The sequence below is a fragment of the Cupressus sempervirens genome, chromosome 9 (assembly GCF_028749045.1).
Source record: "Cupressus sempervirens isolate cs-2001-9-10 chromosome 9, ASM2874904v1, whole genome shotgun sequence".
In the NCBI taxonomy this organism is placed as follows: Eukaryota; Viridiplantae; Streptophyta; class Pinopsida; order Cupressales; family Cupressaceae; genus Cupressus; species Cupressus sempervirens.
In genome coordinates this window covers 744,389,131-744,409,962 of record NC_143126.1, presented here as the reverse complement: position 1 = coordinate 744,409,962, position 20,832 = coordinate 744,389,131, and positions in this window count along the sequence as shown.

The window sequence follows — 20,832 nt, the reverse complement described above, 5'->3', positions numbered from 1 at the left end:
GCGTATTGGAATTTTCAACAATTCTTTATCAAAATCAAATCGATAAAAATCTTTCGACCTGTAAATTCCCTTTACATCGAAGAGGTACTTCAAACATGCAGATGCTAAAGCAATTGAAAAAGGGCAAGGTCGGAATCGCATCCATACTACTTTATTCTGTTATTGTACAGCTTCCATATTTGTAAATATTAATATTGAATACAATAACGAATGATGATCTGTATTTGCTCGTACACTTTTACTATTATGTAAAATGTACGAAAGAAACCCTAATTATCATCGCATCAACAGGATGCCCAAGATATTGTGCGGAATACATTTCCAAAAGTATTCAAGTAAACAAATATTGAATGATTCTCCTTACAAGGGAAGTTTGAATACAACATTAAGACTAAATAGACGAGGAAAAGTATTCTAATGTCGCTGAACGTATCCTAATGTTTGTGTCGCATCAGAAGAAAAGTATCATGCCATTACTAATATCGGCAAGATTCTATAATCGCGTATATCTGGTCCATTTAGTACACAATGTAATATTCTGTTTTAAACAGTGTGTCAAATCATCGTGAAATGACAACAGGAAAAATCATGGAGTAAGGAGGAAAAAGCATTCGAATCAAGCAAATCTGATTATGCTGCAGCGGCAGTTATCCAATAACCTACATTTAACGCATCCTCATAGGGACAAATTTACAACAATTAAATTCAATAAACAAATTAGTAAAATAGGTTTCGAACAAGAAATCTTCAAAAGAGACCTGTACATCTATATATTGATTACATCTATAATAGATTCCAAGAAAAAATATTTTATGGTTGGAGAAGATGCCCCTTGATGCCTATGACATTTCCCATAATTTTTACCTTGAACTTATAGAATTCAACACAATAAAAAACAATACATTATTAGTTTATATTTTACAGGGGTGACTATTCAACAATAGTTTTATTAATGAATAGTCTTCTTTGATCAATCAATAATCTATTAAGTTACAATTCACAAAAAGGGTCGGGATACTATATATATAATAAGCAACCTTTAGGCAACTAAAGCAGTGCTAGCTGAGGGGGGTGGTTCATCCCAATCATGAAATCCCAACTCATCCGTGGGATTGATAGGTAGGCTAGGAATAGTCCAACCGTCAACATCATCATCAAGTGCCTAGTCAGCATCCTTGGTATTAGGCCACAGAGGTGAGATGACAAATTCCAGGCAAAAGGGCCACTTTCCAGAAACAACACACCAACCCCAGGAGGGGCAGCCACCAAACCCAAGGACCAACTTGTGTCACCACAAGGTGGGGAAACCGAGCGGCGACACCAACCACCATCGCCACTATTGGGAGAGTGGTGGTGGGAAGCCTGCGAGCATGGCTTATGTGAGCAGTAGCTAGAAGAGTTATGCCTCCAACGGTGGCCCCTGGATGGCATGGTATCAACCAAAGCATTACGAGGCACTCTAGCAACCATAAAAGGGGCATTACCCCAATGAGCTGAGAAGCTCCTAAAGGTGGGCAACCCCCAGAGATACCTTATTGGCTTGTAGTTGGATCTGCATCATTACATTATTACAAATGCTTGCCTTAGTGTATATATCAATATTTATGTCAAGAAAACTATGAGTGAAAATAACATCATTTCTATCTTTCCCCAAAGTGAACAAAATTTACATCCTAAAAGTATGCTAGATCTGGGTATATTTTCTAGGGAACCTAGGGGAATCATCTAAAATAATCATATGCCAAGAAAAGGATTTAGGCTAAAATGGCTTAAACAAATCGTGAATCTAGTGCCAATAGTATTGAGCACATCTAGAGAAACTAAAAATATGTAGGAATGACTATAGTTACCCACAAAATGGACATCGAGGATCTGAAACCCTAATATGCTTAAGTCAAGGCCTAAGGGGAAGACCTTGAAAATCCAAGCACCAAGAAAAATGTGCAATATTGAGTTCTATAATGGCACTCCAAATAGTGTCAAAGTGCTTTCTCTTGTGAGAAAGGGAAGACTGCAAATGCCAGCACTGATTGAGGGTATCCACTATTGGCAAATGGAGAGAAAGCCATCGATATCCCTAACTTGGCTTGTAGCTAGTGAAGGGAGTGGTAGGATACCACTTCCATTCAGTCCACCAAGGTCAAATAGATTGAATACCCACCTTGTGGATTAAGTGTCCTGGAATTGCAGAAAGCAACAAATCAAAAAAAATTTGATATGCACAAGCAAGATGGAACTAGACTTATAAGGTCCAAACTCCTTCATCTTCAACTTATTGTTCCAACAGGAAATCTTCCTTTCTTCAAATAAACTATGACCTCATCACTAACTTCAATAACATGATGTCTTATAGACTTGTCAATATTCTCCTTGTACTTTTGATTACCTTTTTCCAACTTCAACTTCACTTCCTTATGCAAAGCCTCCATAAAATCAGAAAATTCTTCTCCTACAACACTTCTCTTCTCTTCATCAACAACTTCCCTTAAATCTAATACTCCTCTAAGCTACATTCCAGAAACAATCTCAAAAAAGGGTTTTCCCTATACTCCTATTCATTGAATTATTATATGCAAACTTAGCTTGTGCTCATACCATCTCCCAATTATGTGGTTCATCTCCAACTAAGCATCTTAACAAATTACCCAAGCTTCCATTCAAAACTTTTGTTTGTCCATCTATTTGTGGATGGAAAGTAGAACTAAACTTCAACTCAGAACCCATCTTCTTCGACAAGATTCTCCAAAAATAACCAACAAACTTATTGTCTTTGTAAGAAATAATACTTCTTGGTAATCCATGCAATCTAACAATCTCTTGGAAGAAAAGTTCAACAACATGCTTAACATCTAATGTTTTCTTACATGGTATGAAATGAGCCATTCCAGAAAATCTATCCATAACAAAAAAATATAGAATCATGCCCTTTTGTTATTTTAGGCAATCCAATAACAAAATCCATACTGATGCCACTCCAAATTTTCTCAAGAATAAAAATGAGTGCATACAATCTAGTATTTTTAACTTACTCCTTTTGCAACTTGACAAACTCCACAACTATTCAAAAACTTCTGAACATCCTTATACATTTGTGGCCAATAATACTTATTCTTCAAAAAATTCAATGTCTTATAATTCTTTTCCTTAATCAAATTAACTCTCATAGAACTTCTTGGTATACACAACTAAATTCCTTTGAACAACATACCTTCTTGAATGAAATACTCATCATACTTGCTCATGTGATCTGATAAATTTGGTTCTTTGCACTCTCTCCATGCCTCATAAAAATCAAGGTCATTATCATACAAGTCTTTCATCTCATCAAAAAAAAGAACTTCAATGTGCATCTCAATCAACAAAGAATGGCTTCACATTAATGCATCAACAACTCTATTGGTAACTCCACTCTTATGCATAATCACAAATACAAAACTCTACAAATACTCAAACCACTTTATGTGTCTCTGATTCAATTTATGTTGACTTCCTATGTACTGTAAAGCTTTATGATTAGTATACAACACAAATTTCTTAGAAATAAAATAATGTCTCCATTTCTTCAAAGCTTGAACAATAGCATAAAACTCTTAATCATACACATAATACTTCCTTTTAGCATCATTCAACTTTTCACTAAAGAAAGCAACAAGTTTACCTTCTTGATTTAATATAGTTCCTATTGCACTACCACTTGCATCACATTCAACTTGAAATACCTTATTGAAATTAGGTAAAGCCAATAAAGGTAACTCAGTAACCTTTTGTTTCAAAGTCACAAAACTATTATCAGTTCCATGTGTCCACATGAATTCCTTCTTGTCTCCTTATAAACCTCATATAAACACTAGCCAAACTATGAAATGATCTTACCTCACCCACATTCTCAAGTGTAAACCACTCCAAAATAGTGTTAACCTTCTTAGGATCCATTCTCAAACCATCAGCTGAAATCACAAATCCCAAATACATAATCTCTTCTTCAATAAAAGAACACTTTTTCAAGTTAATCATGATGTAGGAGCATGGGTGTCAGGGAAATATTGCATCACCCAAAAATATTTTCTTTTCAGTCATTTCTATTTTAATAAGGACTAGTAGACAAGGTGGTTACTACTTATGGGAAGTTTCTATTTATAGTAAGTTTGTCATACTAGCTCAGAATGGTCTCCTTTTCTATATGAAGGTTCACTTTAGAGTTATAAGCCTACCATAAAATCACATTGCTCCATCTTATGTATTAGAGAAGTTATTGCAGATTTTTGTTAGGAAAAATTGTAGAAAAATCTTCTAGCTAACTTTGGAGGTCTTAGAGTGCCCGAATGAGGCATAAAAACTTGATTAGAGGGTTCTTGCACTATTCTAAGCCTGTAGATCAAGAGTTCAGAATTCCAAAAAGTGGTTATAATAGCCAATCAAAGCAATAGTTCATAAGTTATTGTCTTTTGAAGTTCGGCTACCCAAAATATCTAAAATAATTCTTAAAGATGTATTTGGTTGACTCTATATATTTTGTTAGGGTCTGCCAGCCCTAGGTATTAAGTTTGAGCATCTAGAACCTTCCCAAGCAACACAAAATTGCCTATTTAAGAAACGCTAAAACATTATCTTGAACAACTCTAGGTGGTAGTTCATAGCTTAGTCTTGCAAATTACTGTAATGAAGGCACCTGTGTGGGTTAGCATAATGTATTTATGAGTTCTATAATTCCATATTTGTGGCACAAATAAGAAGTCCATATTTTGTTCTTGCATTTTTTGTTGTTTCTTTATTTTTGTTATGAGTTTATGGTTTTAAGGGGAGAACCCTTCATCAAGTGGTATTAGAGAAAGAGTTCTTGATTATGTGGATAGATTACCAACTATGAGGCAACTCACACTAGGACCATGGTTTGGGCTAAGTGAGTAGATAGATCACCAATTGTGAGGCAGTTTGCACTAGGGTTTCAGCAAAAGCGTGAAAATGCATCCACGAAGAGAGCATGACAAAAGAGTTATAGGTGTTACACCTGGGGGTTTTAGAGCCCTCCAAAGGAAAATGAAAGCATTGGAAGAACAAATGCATAGAGGAATAAATCTTCCCATAAGAGATGAAAGCGAGGATGAGGATGAAGTAGAAGAAAATGTTGAAGTAAAGGCATTTCTAAACCTAGATGAAGAGAGGCTTTTTAAGGGCATCTCCAAGATTGGAAAAAGACCTAAGTTTGAAATTCTGACATTTTTGGGAAATCTTAACCTAGAGGAGTTGACCAATTGGATCAATAAATTGGAGGAGTATTTAGAGTATGAAGATATTAAGGATCCTAATAGGGTCTAGTTTGGAAAGGTAGAATTGAAGGGACATTCAAAGATCTAGTGGCAGGAGGTTCAATTGGAAAAAAATAGAAAGAGAAAGGACATAATCACCAAATGGGATCAGATGATAGCTAAACTAAAGTGACACTTCATTTTCATGGATTATGAGCTTGATCTATTAAAGAAAATGCAAGGGTTGAAGCAAGTAGGAAAATCTAATCAAGAGTGTACCGAAGAGTTCTACCAAGTCCTCATTAGAATCAACCATGCAGAAGTTGATAAGGAAAAAGTACTATGTTATCTTAATGGGTTAAGGTTGAGTATTCAGGATGAGCTAAGTCTAGTTTGAATGAACAATATTGAGGAGGCGTACTGGTTTTCCCTAAGAGTTGAGGAGAAATTGAGCAAGAAGTTTAAGAACAAGAATAATGAAAGAGGCTGTGGTGGAAGATCTAGCAAGCAAGCTTATGGTGTCTACAGTGATGATGAGAAGAACAAGGATGAGGCTAGAATTATTAGTCAAAACTAGAGGGGAAACAATTCCAATCATTTCCAAGATCACAATAATAGAGATCGGAGAGGAAGAGGCAGATGACAAGGATCTGGAAGAAGAGGCTTCCGTTAAAATTTTTTTCACTATGGAGAATAAGGGCATAGAGTGTTTAAATGTTCCTATCACCAAGGAAGGATAGATCAAAGAATAGAAGAATAGACTAGAGTTGCACATGTTGATGAAGATGCTAGATCCTAACATTTTGAAGATGTTGAAAGAGGATATGTCCTAGTTAATAGAATAATCCTATTGAGTGGTGAGGATGAACCTGATCAAAGAAGGAGCTTTTTTCACACAAGGTGCAAATTTGAAGATAAGTGTTGTGATGTGATCATTGATGGTCACAAAGATAAAGTTGAAGAGATAGAAATAACTATGTGTATAACATATTTCTTGGGTGCAAGATGACCACAAGGTCATCATCAATGGGCAGTGCTCAGTGAAGTTCAAGATTGGAAGCTACTAGGATGAGCTACTATGTGATATTATACCTATGGACATATGTCATATGTTTCTAGGTAGGCCATGGTAGTTTGACAGGCATGTTGTACATGATAGGTGAGAAAATTCCTATACTTTGACTAAGAATGGAGTGAAACATAACTTGAAGCCATTGAAGGAGAAAGAAAAAAATGTATGCAGTGTTTCTTGAATATGGTTTGTTGATGGAAAAGAGTTTCTCAAAGGTATGAAGCATGAGCATATGTGTTTTGGTATAATTTCAAAAGATAGTAAAGAAGAAGTAGAGGAGCTACTTGCAGAAGTTGTAGATATGTTGGGAGAGTTTTCTAATATTGTATTAGATAATGTACTTGATGGATTACACCAAATAAGTAAGATTAGTCACCAAATGGATTTAGTTCCAAGAGCCAATTTTTCAAACAAGACAGTACATAGATTGACACCAAAAAAAATTGAAGAGTTGAATATACAAGTTCATGAGTTATTCAAAAAGGGGTTGATTTGAGAGAATCTGAGACCATGTGTTATACCAGTCATATTAATACCAAAGAAGAATGGAGAATGGAAAATTTTACTAGATTCTAATGCTATCAACAAGATCACAACCAAGTACAAATTTCTATTGCCAAGGATGGATTATATTATAGACTATTTGAGTGGATCTGAGTATTCAACAAATATATATTTGAAGAGTGGGTACCATCAAATTCATATAAGAGAAGGTGATGAATGAAATACTACTTCAAAGACAAAAGGAATATACAAGTGGTTATTCATGCCTTTTGGGCTAATCAGTGCACCGAGCACTTTCATGTGGCTCATGAATGAGGTACTGAAGGAGTTCCTAGATAAGTTTGTCATTATATACCTAGATGATATTTTGATCTTTAGTAAGACATTGGAGGAGCATTTGATTCATATTCACAAGGTATTTGATAAGTTGAGAGAAGAAATGTTTTTGATAAACCTGAAGAACTATATTTTTCTAAAGGAGTTGGTGTACTTGGGATTTTTAGTCTCAGTAGAAGGTCTAAAAATGGACGTAGAGAAAATGAAGGCTATCCTTGAATGACCTACTACAAATATTATCATAGAGGTAAGATATTTTCATGGACTCACTAATTTTTATAGAAAGCTCATAAGATGTTTTAGTAGTATTTGTGGACCCCTAACTAAAAAAATGAGAGGGGATAAGAAAGAATTTGAGTGGACTGTAGGAGCAGATAATAGTTTTAATCTATTAAAATAGAAAGTTATTGTGTGGCCTATTTTAGCACTTCTTTATTTTAACAAGGTGTTTCAAGTATACTGTGATGCTATCGGTACTACAATAGGAGCTATTTTGAGCCAAGAAGGTAGACCTATTGTTTATTTTAGTGAGAATTTGAATGATGCAAAAAGAAAATATTTTGTTTATGATTAGGAATTTTATGCTATAGTTCAAGCATTGAAGAAGTGGAGACACTATCTTCTTCCTAAGGAGTTTGTGTTGTATACTGATCATCAAGCTTTCAAATATTTGAATAGTCAAGAAAAATTAAACAAAAGTCATTTGAAGTGGGTTGAATTTGTGTAGAGTTATACATTTGTTTTAAAACACAAAAGTGGGAAGTCTAACAAAGTTGTAGATGCTCTTATTAGAAGACAAATTTTTCTCATAGAAATGTAGATAGAGGCGGTTGGGTTCAAGGAGCTTAGTACTTTGTATCCAGATGATCCTTATTTTGGTGAAGCATGCAGGACTTGTATAGAACCATTACACTTGACATGACAAAGTGGTTGGGTTTTATTATCCAGGATAGTATGTTGTTCAAAGGAAGCCATTTGTGCATTCCAAGAAGTTCAATGAGAGAGAATCTCATCAAGGAGAAGCATAGTGGAGGATTGTCTAGATATTTTGGTAGAGATAAAACCATAGCTTTGGTCATAGAGAACTATTATTGGACATAGTTACAACAAGATGTGAAGAAGTTTTTATAGATTTGTAGAATATGTTAGATGGAGAAAGGAGTGAAGAAAAATATAGGGTTGTATCAACCTTTACCTATACTACAAAAATCGTGGGAGGATGCTAGAATAGATTTTGTTCTTGGATTATTGAGGACTCAATGTAGCCATGATTCTATTTTTTTGGTACTTGACAAGTTTTCAAAAATGAAATATTTTATTTCTTGCAAGAAGACTAGTGATGTTATTCATGTGGCGGAGTTGTTTTTTAGAGAAGTGGAGACACTACATGGTTTGCTAAAGAGTATAGTTTCAGATCGAGATACCACATTTGTTATGTATTTCTAGCATACATTGTGGAAGAAGTTGAAGAAATATTTAAGTTTACTTCATTACATCATCCACAAAGTGATGGACAAACAAAAGTGGTGAATAGGAGCTTGGGAAATTTGTTGAGATGTTTGATTGGAGACAAGCCAAAATGATGGGATATGATTTTGTCACAGGTGGAATTTGCATATAATAATTTTGTCAATAGGAGTACTGGTAAATCACCATTCCAAATTGTATATGGGAGCAGTCCTAGAAATGCTTCTAAATTATGACAATTGAATAAATGAGAGATAAGTAGTGTTGAAATAGTAGAATTTTCTAAACATTTGAAGAACATCCATGAGGAGGTGCGGAAGCACATCATAAATATGAATACACAATATAAGGCTAAGGAAGATGTGAAAATGAGGTATAATGAATTTTATATTTGACATGAGGTCATGGTTCATTTGAGATAAGAATTTTTTTCATATGTACATATAATAAGATGAAGATGAAGATGTTTGGACCATGCAAGATAGTGAAAAGGAATGATTCTAGAAATGCTTATGAAGTATAGTTTCTTGTTGAATTGTATATTTCACTAGTATTTAATATTTAGATTTTACAGAGTATTATGAAGGAGTTGATGGAGATGAAGTTGCAGAAGTGCAATGGAGTATTCCAACAACTAGTTTGGCTACAAAGGAGACTGAAGAGATACTAAAAAATCATGTTGGTAAAAGTTCAAGGAATAGAACTTATGAGAAATACCTGGTAAAATGGAAAGGGAGGCCAATAGAGGATTCATCATGGCCAACAAGGGAGGAGGTTAACCATCTTGAATTTCCTCTAAACACCTGAGATATGATGGAGTCACTTCTTAAATTACCCTAGGTGTCTGATGCAAGAGCATCCTAGGTGTGAGGGCATCTTCCATCACCCAAAAATGTTTTCTTTTCACTCTTTTCTATTCTAATGAGGATTAGGAGACAAGGTGGATACTACTTATGGGAACTTGTTATTTTTAGTAATTTTTTCATAGAAGCTCAGAATGTTCTCATTTTTTATATGAAGGTTCATTTTAGAGTTATAAACCTACCATAAAAATTTTATTTCTCTAGCTTATGTATCAGAGAAGTTATTACAAATATTCGGTGGAAAAATTTGCAAAAAAGTCTTCAGGCTCACTATTGGAAGCCTTAGAGTGCCCTAATGAGGTCCAAAAACTCAATGTAAGGGAGCTTGCACCATTTCAATCCTATAGATTAGGAGATGATGTTTCTTAAAAGTAGTCATAATGGCCAATCAGAGCAACGATTTGTGAGTTATGGTCATTCAAAGTTGGGCTACTCAAATTTTCTAAAATAATTGTCAAAGATGTATCTAGCTAACTCTATATTTTTTTTTAGGCTCTATCATCCTTAGGTATTAAGTTTGAGCATCTAGAACCTTCTTGGGTAACATAAAATTTTCTAGTTAAAGAAGGCCTAAATATTATCTAGAACAACTCTAGGTGGTGGTTCATAGCTTAGTCTTGCAGATTATTGTAGTGAAGGCACCCATGTAATTTAGCACATTTTACTTATGAATTCTATAATTCCATATTTGTGGTGCAAATAAAAATTCAATATATTGTTCTCACATTTGCTATTGTTTCCTTGTTTCTATTATGAGTTTATAGTTTTAAGGGGAGAACCCTTCATAAAATCATCAACTTCTCTTCTTTTAGTCTCTAAAATACTTGTCTAACATGCTCAAGATGTTCTTCCTTAGTCTTACTAATAATATCATCAAAATAAAGAATCACAAACATACCCAACAATTTATTGAGAACTTCATTCATCAATCTCATGAAAGTATTAGGTGCATTTGTCAAACCAAAATGCATAACAAACCATTCATACAAACCATCATTTTTCTTAAAAGAAGTCTTCCATTCATCACCTTCTCTGATTCTGATATGATGATAGCCACTCTTTAAATCTATCTTGGTAAAATACTTTGCTCTACTCAAGAAATCCATTATGTCATCCATCCTCAAAATAGGAAAATTTTCTATTTCACTACAATCTTGTCAATAGCTCTAGAATCAATATACATTCTCAATTCTCCATTCTTTTTAGGTGCTAATATAGCTTGTACAACACATGGACTCAAACTTTCTCTTATCAAACCTTTATGCAATAATTCATATAGTTGTTTGTTAAGCTCTTCATTCTCTATGGGTGTCAATCTATATGGTACTTTTTTTGGAAAAATATCTCCAACAATCAGATCCATGCAATCACTTATGCTCCTTACTAGAGGTAAAACATTAGGTATATCTTCTACAAAAATCTCTTTATAATCATTCAACAAACTTTCAATTTCTTCTAGTACTCAACATCTACTAGTTTCTATTATCACTCAGTGAATACCAGGCTCTATTGTCACTTGCTCATTACTATCGAAACTCTATCCTCTAGAGATTATAGAAAAATATATTTGATTCTAGTTCACTTCCTTTTCAAATTGTTTTCCATTAACTATGCAAACTCTTACAAGTGTACAATTAACCTCATCTAGACTTTCAATCAAAGAAAATAATATTTGTTTTCTCCCATTCACCTAAAGAGTATATTGACTCCATATGACAATAATCCATAGGCTTAATATCACACATAATTTTCATCAAAGTAATGTACAATCTTTAACTTCACAACACATTGTCACTTACCAATATCTTATGCTCATTCTTGATGCATGAAACATGATAGGGTTTATGATGCTTCATCCTTTGCAACTGCAACTTTGTAACTAGCTCCTTTGATGCTAGATTTTTTGAACTTCCACTATCAATGATCACCTTGTAGCATTTTTCAGCCATCTTACATCTAGTCTTCAAAAGACTTCTCCTAAGGATAGGTTCCTCATCACTTCCGTTATTACATAAGGTTCTTCTCACCATAAAATCTTCTCTAGCCTCAGGTCCAATTAGTGAACTCTCAATATCTCCTTGAATCACAACATTTATGTCACCTTGCTCATTTTGAGAGGATCTACATTCAAAGGATCTATACCATGCTTTACCACGTATGAAACAATTACCAAGAAAACCACCTCTAGAATAAGGATTACATCTTCCTCAGTAAGAACTAGTACCTCCTAAACAAGAATTAGCACCTTTCCATTCAGTCTTTCTTTTTCATCATTCTTCCATTAAAATTTATATCTTGCACAAAATTATCAGATCTGTCACTTTCATCATAAGATCTATCTTTGCCTCACTAGAATCTACCACCTCTACCTCTTTGCCTTTGTTCATGCTTCTTTGTCAAGATCTTTGTGGCCTTCAATGCATATTGATATGCTTCTTCCACACTTTCTAGTTTCAAAAAACTTATTTCATCTTAAATTTTAGATTTTAATCCATTTAGATTCTTTTCAATTTTATCAATATCATCTTTTACATGTCAAGATCTGATGTCCAATCTATATAATTCCTCAGTATACTCCTTTACGGTCATGTCTGTTTGTCTCAAATTTTGCATCTTTCTCAACAAGCTAACTTGGTAGTCAAGAGGAAGGAATTTTTTCTTCACCTTGTTCACCATTTTAGCCAAGTTTTGATGTTCTCATTTCCTCTCCTTTGTCTACTAGTTTTCAATTTCTCCCACCATAATGAAGCATGGCCTTTCAACCTAGTAACTACAAGTTTCACCTTCCTATTATTAAGACTATTTTAATTTTCAAAGAACTATTCTATATCAAAGATCCAATCCAACACAATATTGGTATCCAAATTTCCATCATAAGGAAAAACTTCTACAATAGGCTTTGAATGTGCCTTAAACAATGCTCTCAACAATCTTTCCTTGTCTTGATCTTCTTTAGGTTTTAGATTATGATTTGGTGCTACTGCTTCATCACCAAGATGTACTCCTCTCCTCTTGGTTATCTCAACAATATCTAATCTGATTGTAATTTGTCTCAATGTATCCAATATGGTATTATCAACATTTCCTCTACCTTGAACCATCTTTACATTTCAAGTTCCTACAAGATTGTAACCCTTTGCAACCTATAGGTAATATCTGCAGATTTGCAGCCATACAACAAAATTCACTTAAAGTTTTACATGATCAAAACCTTACAAGGAAAAACTTTTCTCTAATACCACCTGACATAAGGAGGGACAAAGAACTAGGGCTAAAGGCACACCCAACAATCCAAACCACCTTATAGAGTTACCAAAATGGAAGAAAACACACAAAGAGAACAACACCTAGGAGAGAGAGAACAAGATTCTTTTATTGATTTATCAAATTATTAGAATGCATGCCAAGCTATAAGCCCTTATGGAGTTATGGCCAAATATATTCGAGATCCATGATCCGGCTTCAAATTCACATTTCTAGATAGATATGCATCAAATTTTCTTAGTCCTCTAAGTTCTTCTCCCCAACTTCTAACTCCAACCTAATCCTAGACACCCTATTTAAACTTGCCAAAATGGCTTACAAAAGACTCTAGAACAATACATAATAGAAAGGCTAACCTTAAAAAGGTCTACACAGATCCTAAGGCAATATCATATCATTATGTTCATGATCAAAATTAAATACAAATGTTAGCTCCCACTGAGAACCAAAACATAGACATCTTGGCTAAAGAAGGAATTGAACATTAACAAATAACAACCTCACTCGATACATGAAGGGAACACTCGACCAATACTAGTTAACTTGACACACACTGGATAACGTTTTCAACATTGTAGAGTGAAATGAGATAACATGCTAACCAAAAGGTTAACGTGACTTGGGATGATTCCAACTTAGCTAATAATAAAAATTAACAGCACTCAACAATTGTTGCAACTTGGCAATGCCCACAACTCAGCAACAACTACCATAATGAGCACAGATGAGTGAGATAACACGTCAACCCAAAATTCTCCTTCATCATTGTGGCACAAACTAGTTATAAATCTATCTTTTGGATTTTCCTATCATCCTTAGATAGATGGTCAAATTGAGGTCATCAATAGGAGTCTTGGCAACTTTTTAAGGTGTCTTACTAAGGAATATGGATAGGTTTTGGATCAACTCATTAGACATGATAAATATGTATATAATCATATAATCAATAGATCCACTGGTAAAAGACCTTTTGAAATTGTACATGGGTTGAATTCTAGAGGGGTTGTTGAACTAAGAGAGTTGAAGGATGGTGCAAGAGGTAGTGGTTATGCTAAGGACTTTTCCTACTCCATGAGGGAAGTCCATGAACTAGAAAGGAAAACATTAAATGACAATGCTGAGAAACTCGAGCATATGGTGGATGATACTAAAAGAGATGTACAGTTCCAAGTTGGGGATCTTGTAATGGTCCATCTAAACAAACTAAGATTGCATAAGGGAGTTCCTCATAAACTTTAGATAAGAAGTTTGGGACCTTTCCAAATATTGGCCAATTATAGAAACAATGCATACAAGGTGGAGGTTCTTGAAGAGATTGGGTTATCACCAATATTAAATGTTGTTGATTTGGTTAGATACAAAGGCCCTACTCCATATGTTAATATGATACTTAAGTAAGTCACTCAAGATGTTGAAGCCCTAAACCTAACTCCACCACCACCTAAGCTAGCTGAAAAGGTACTTGACTCAAGGGTTTACAAGAAGACTAGGACACCAACTTATTTGGAATATCCTGTCAAGTGGCATGGATAAGAAGATACAAAGGGTACATGGATCAAGAAAGTAGACTTCAATAATTTCGAAAAAGACTCCAATATGCTCAATTAAAGGGTGGATTGAAATTTTTGTTTTCAGGTGAGTATGGTGCAGGAACACCTAGGATAACTCCTAGTCCTAGCTCTACACTTTGGGTTTTCGGCTTGTACTAAACTTATCCAAGTCAATTGATTGTTTTTGGGCCCTAGAAGGTCATGTGTGTTTTCTCCTAGTTGGATTTGACTAGGTTCAATCCATTCCAATTGTCTTGTTTACTTTATGTTTAGCTTGTTAAGAACAAGGATTAGGGGTATGGGTATTATAACCTAGAATCCTAAAGAAGGTATAGTTTTGAACTTATTTTTTCCTCTATCATGTTTTCATATCCTTTCTCATAGGTTATAGGTCATACATTTTTATTTGGAAAAAATTTGAGAAAGATGTCAAAAAGATGTAAATTATTGTAAAAGTTGTGAAAATTTGTCAAATAGGACAAAATGTTCAAGATCATGTTAATCAATGCTTAGAGGGATAAATCATGCCTAGACATCATAAATGGATCATATTGGACCTACTTAGAAAGTTTCAAGTGATAAATGTCCAAAAATTATGAAAATGCAAAAGTTGTGAGCAACTTTGAAAAGTTGCATGACAACATTTAGGCAAGAATTGGACATTTCATGAATCTAAGGTTGATGATTACTCTAACTATCTAATAGCTCTTGGGAAAAATACAAAAACATTAAGTAAAACCATATCAAGAGTTGGAGTTTGTGAGAAGCAAATTTTTGACAATAAAGCCACAAAATACAGTTATAGAGTTACAATTTTTGTGTTTTCTTGATTCCAAGAATGTATTGATGAATTGAAAGTCTTAATTTTCTTTGGATTCTTGTAATTAATTTTATTATAGTACTTTTTAATTTATATTTCATGTTTCTTAGAGTTCATTTGTTCATATTTTTAAAATCTTTTGTTATTAGTCTGTTCATTGGTTTAGTTTTGAGAACTTTTGGAAGAATGACTCCCCCATTAATCTTCACAATGGAATTATTATGGTTTTGGGGGATATGAAAGAGGAGACCTTTTATAGTGTACATATCAAGGGAGAGGCTTGGAAAAGCATGACTTCTATTTTTTATGCGACGCCTCTAGGCAAGCCTTTAGTACATAGCTAGGTGATCACAGTGTTGGCAAGTTAATTTGAATGGATTGAATATGTTTTCTAGTTAAATTTGAGTGTTGGAGAAGGAGGAAGGATGTTTAAGGAAGTCACACGTGAGGAGAAATTCCCATGACAAGATTTAATTTAATTTGTAATGGACTAGGACAGCTTGTGGCTTAGTTGGGTATAAGTAGAGTGTATTATGGAGCCTTTATTTATTATGATCATCTATCTTAGAGAAGAGGATGCAAAATTTTAAGGGCTAGTAGCTATGGATTGAGAACCAGAGGATTGCTTAGTGGACCTAAAGGTACAAGTGTGGATTATTCTTAGTGTTCTTATTGAATTGTGGTTCTGGACTAGTTGGGATTGGGATTGGGATTGTCAGTTGGATCTTTTGGGATCTTATAGGACTGATATTGTAATTGTTGTTTGTATTTGCTCCTAACCTAGAAGACCTTACAACTAGGCATATTCCATGTAATTAGTTATTTTATTAATAAAGAGTTGTGATTTGGTATCAGATCTTTCATTATTGTTTCATGTTTGTGTTTCTACTATGATGTTATTTACTAGGGGTTTGGACTTCTCCTTTAGGGATTCTCCTGCCTTGTAGTGTATCAGTTCATATCAAAGCCAAGTTTCTAAAGTGTGTAGATAGATTGCCAAAGTTGAGGTAGTTTGCACTAGGAATTGGGTTGAGAGAAGTTGATCTAAGAAGAACTTGATCTAGTGGTGGATTGTTCTCTCTAGTGTCCTAGATCTCTTGGTTGTGAGGTGATAGATTATGGTTTTGACTTTCAATTGTGGAGGAATTGCAAATGGATCAATGGTTGGAAAGATGGAAGGTTGATCTTGTTGAGGCATGATCGCATATCCATGTTCCTTGACTTGTGATTTGGCTCTTAATTGTTCATGTGAAGTGACAGGTCGCAATGTGATTAGCAAAAAAATTGGGTTTGTCACAAGGAACATGGAAAGGATTTGTTGTAGAGGGTTTTTGAATATCTTAGGAGATGGCTCTAAGAGTATTGGATCATGGGATGATTTCAAATCTCCATGATGTGGTTAAGAGGAGGTTTTCTAAGATGTATGCTTGGTTTGAAGCTAGCTTGGATGATAGAGTTAAGGATAGGATGAGGAAGGCATTTCATAGATGTTTATGAAGTTGGATTCTACTGATCTAGAAGAGAGTTGTCTAGATGGTTAAGAGACTTGTTCATGAGAGAAGATGGCATAGAAAGGTTGAGATGGAAGAAGTTGGTTTTGTTGATTAGTTAGTGGAGTTTTCTATAGAACCTACAAAGAAATATGAGGTTGTTTCTAAAGGTATTCCTAACCTTGTTGATGCTAGGATGGAGATTGGTTTTCATGATCACTTAGTTGTGTCTAACATGGGGATTGTAGAGTAATTAGTTGTGGATGATCTGGTTACTGTTGGTGGTGAGTTGTGTATTGTAGAGCATCTCGTTGTGAGAAATGAGACTACTAGTATTGTGATTTTGACATATGTTGCTGAGGGGTTACATATTGTTGCTGATGTGGGTTTTATTGTTGTTGGTGTGAATTCACTAGTTGTTGTTGTGGATGTGGATTTGTTAGTGAAGCATTATGTTTAGTTTAATCCTGGGAGTGAGCATGTTGATTAGATGGTTGAGATTCTAGTATTTGATAGAATGATATAGATGTGGATGACTTGTATTTTGGTTTTCTTGTCCCTATTGGAGTAGAAGCCATTGTTGTTGATGAAGATGGTTGTGGGTTTTCATTTGGCATCAAAGTGTGGAACACATTTTTCATTGTACCCTAAGAGTCTAATGTAGGGGCATCTAAGGTTCTTGAAGGTTCAAGCATTTTTATGCAAGGAGTGGTGCTCAATTACTATTTGTTGTGTTCTGGTCAAGGTTATTGGTTGTTGTTAGTTTCTTGACACCTGTTATGATCAGTAGGTGTTGGTTGGTCATCTTTTATGGGTTGCTCGATATGCACTAGGTGCTCAACATGCACTAGGTTCTTGGCATGCACTAGGAGCTCAATATGCATTGGGAGCTCAACATGCACTATGAGCTCGACAATGCTTGGGTGTTTTCTAATTCTTGGCTTGGTCTTTCTGATACTCAACTTGGTCTTGGTTTTTGTTGGTGTTGATTTTTCTTTGAGCCAAATTTTGGTATTTAATTTGTGTTGTAACAAACTTGTAGCTTAACTTATATTTAATGTAAGGGATTTCATTTAATTTGTAATGGACTAGACTGACTTTTGGCTTAGTTGGGTATAAGTAAGGGGTTTTGGGGAGTTTTAAGTTATTATGAGCATTTGTCTTGGAGAAGAGGATGTAAAGTTTGGAGAGAACCAAAGGATTTCTTGGTGGACCTGAGGGTACAAGTGTGGATTCTTCTTGACATTCTTATCTATTTGTGGTTCTAGACTAGTTGGGTGTGGGATTGTAAGTTGGATCTTGTGGGATCTTGCAAAACTGATATTGTAATTGGTGTTTGTATTTGGCTATAACTCAAAAGGCCTTATAGCTAGGCATATTGATGTAATTAGTTATTTTATGAATAAAGAGTTCTGATTTGGTATGAGATCTAATATTATTCTTTCTTATTTTTGTGTTTTTGTTGTCTAGTTATTTGTTGGGCATTTGGACATCTCCTTTGGGGATTCTCCAACCTTATACTACATTAGTAACACTTTTGGTTGGGAATATATTCATTATGTAGATTTCACATACTACAACTTTTTCCCAATAATCATTTGACATATTCTTAGCCTTCAACATAATCCTAGCCATGCCTATAATAGTTCAATTCTTTCTCTTTGCAACACCATTTTGTTGCAAAGTGTATCTAGAAGTAAATTTCTTTTGTATTCCATGATCATTGCAAAATTTTAGAAACCCATTTGAGATTTATTCACCACCTCTTTGAGTTATTAAAACTTTGATATAATATTCACTTTTGTTCTCAACTAAAGACTCAAATTGACAAAATATATCAAAAACATTAAACTTATGATTTAAGAAATAAATGCATGTCTTTCTAGAGTATTCATCAACAAATGACAAGAAATAAACACTTCCACCAATTGTCAAGTTCTAAAAACTGGCACACTTGAAGTATTTTTGGAGTAAAAAACAGTGGTGTAATCCATTCATTCTCACCTATATAACATAATCATCAAAATTTGAAATCACTCCATCATCTTCTGATGTCTCTTCATAATTAAAGTGCTAATTAGTTTTTTCCTCATATGAATCATCATGAAACTTACCATGAGGGACACACTGATTTTCAAAGACAATTCCATCAAATATCTCATCTCAAGCTCACAAAATGAAACATCATTAGATAATTCAATATCACGAATGGAAGAACAATATTCTGATTCGTTACAATAGTATGATAGTGTATCACCATTTGCATCTAGCACAACTAAGTCTAAAACTTCCATGTCCTCTTCAAACAATGGATTGATAACTCCATGCAGGGATCCTTTTTTGTAAATTTGGATAAAAGATGGGTTGTTGATCATCACAACCTTCATCATATAAGGCATTAGTATATACTTTAAATTCACTACCCATTTCATACTCATGGAAACTTTTGGCATACGAAGAAAAGTCAAAACTATATGAAGATTCACTTTCTATTTCTTCCACCAAACATATAGTGTCCATAATTATATTCTCTTCATTATTGTGTTTATGATAACCATCACAGATAGACCATGAATCATTCCTAAATCCCTCACTACATGCTGGAAATTTATTGTCTAATGTAGGAACACTTGACAATCCTTTACTAAAATCTTCATATTCAAATTCATTAACATTAACTAGATTCAACATTTTTTTATCTTCATACCTTGAGGAAAAATCATTCTCAAACTCTTCATTGACTAATTGATTTGTATAATGCAAAAATTGAAATGCACTTTCTTTTTCAGAATCAAAAAAGGAATTCATACTTCACCTTCGTATGAATGTTCACTATCATCATTGCTTTCCTATTCCCAATCAACATCAGACTCATATGAAGATGAACATATACCACCACTATCCTCTTCCTGACTTGAGAAACAACTCTCATTATTATCTTCACATGAGGCTTCTTCATAATACATGGGATTAGAAACTTTATTATCATCACTTGAAAGATGACTTTTAGCTTCTTCATACTCACATTGAAATGATTGTCTTTCAAATTCAGATTTAATGTTGCAACCTCTTCAAAAAATTTCTTCTCCTATGGCAACTAATCACAATTCATGTATAATATTGCATTGGTATAGAGATTAACTTCGAGTTGCCACTCACATTAAGTGAGACATGAATTGAATTAGATTTGAATAGAACTACAAATTGATTTAAAAAAACAATAGATAGAAGAAATCCTCTTCAGATTTATCTTGAACCTGAAACCTCTATACAAAGCTAAAACATAAGTCTTCCACACCATCATATCCAAACTACACTTCTCTTTTCAAACAAAAATTTCAGCAAAATTTTTAGATCTGCTCAACAATGTGCTAGAAACCCTCAACAAAATACACATACAATTAAATGCACCTAGTTGCAGAGATAGAGTTGCCACTCACAATTGTGAGAAATTTTTTTGAAACACAAATTATTACTGATCTAATTCTAAACTAGACTTTTAGCATGACATAAACTTGTAGATCCTTAACCATTTTGAAAAGAGAACAAGATACTCTTCATTTTTAGATTCTAGACTCTGATTTTTACAACAACAATTCACAAAATTGAACTGATTGAAGGTATACTCATTTCTAAGAACAATTTACATCCAATTCAAGAACTAATATTGTAAGAGAATAAAGCTTACTAGGGAACACAAAAATGTAGTAAGGAAATGGACTGAACACATCAACTTATTGGTGTATGAAAAATTTCTCTGTGTCTTTCCTTCTATTGTGTTGAATCCCTTTAGATTCTTAGGGTTTTTCTATCATGAATCTCAACACAATTCCCAAAAGAGTCACCATTTTTTTGGTGTTTGAAAATGCTATAGGTTTTCGATTACCCCGATGAGAATAAGACACATCTAGGGGTAGCTAAATCCCATACTCAACACATATTTTCAAACACCAAGCCAACTATAAGGCTAGACCCTTCTTTACTTTAGGCTCTACAAAACCTAGGTGGGTGGACCTTAGATTCAATCTATATGGTACCAATGCAAAACATATCCTTGAATCTATAATTAGCAAATTTAACCCTTATATATCCTAATGACCTATGTAGTAACAAAGAAGTGCAGTAGAAAATTACAACTCTATTATATGCACAATCTGAGTGAGGGTTAGACTATTCTAGCTCTTCAACATAAAATGTAAAGATGATTTGAATTTGATTTG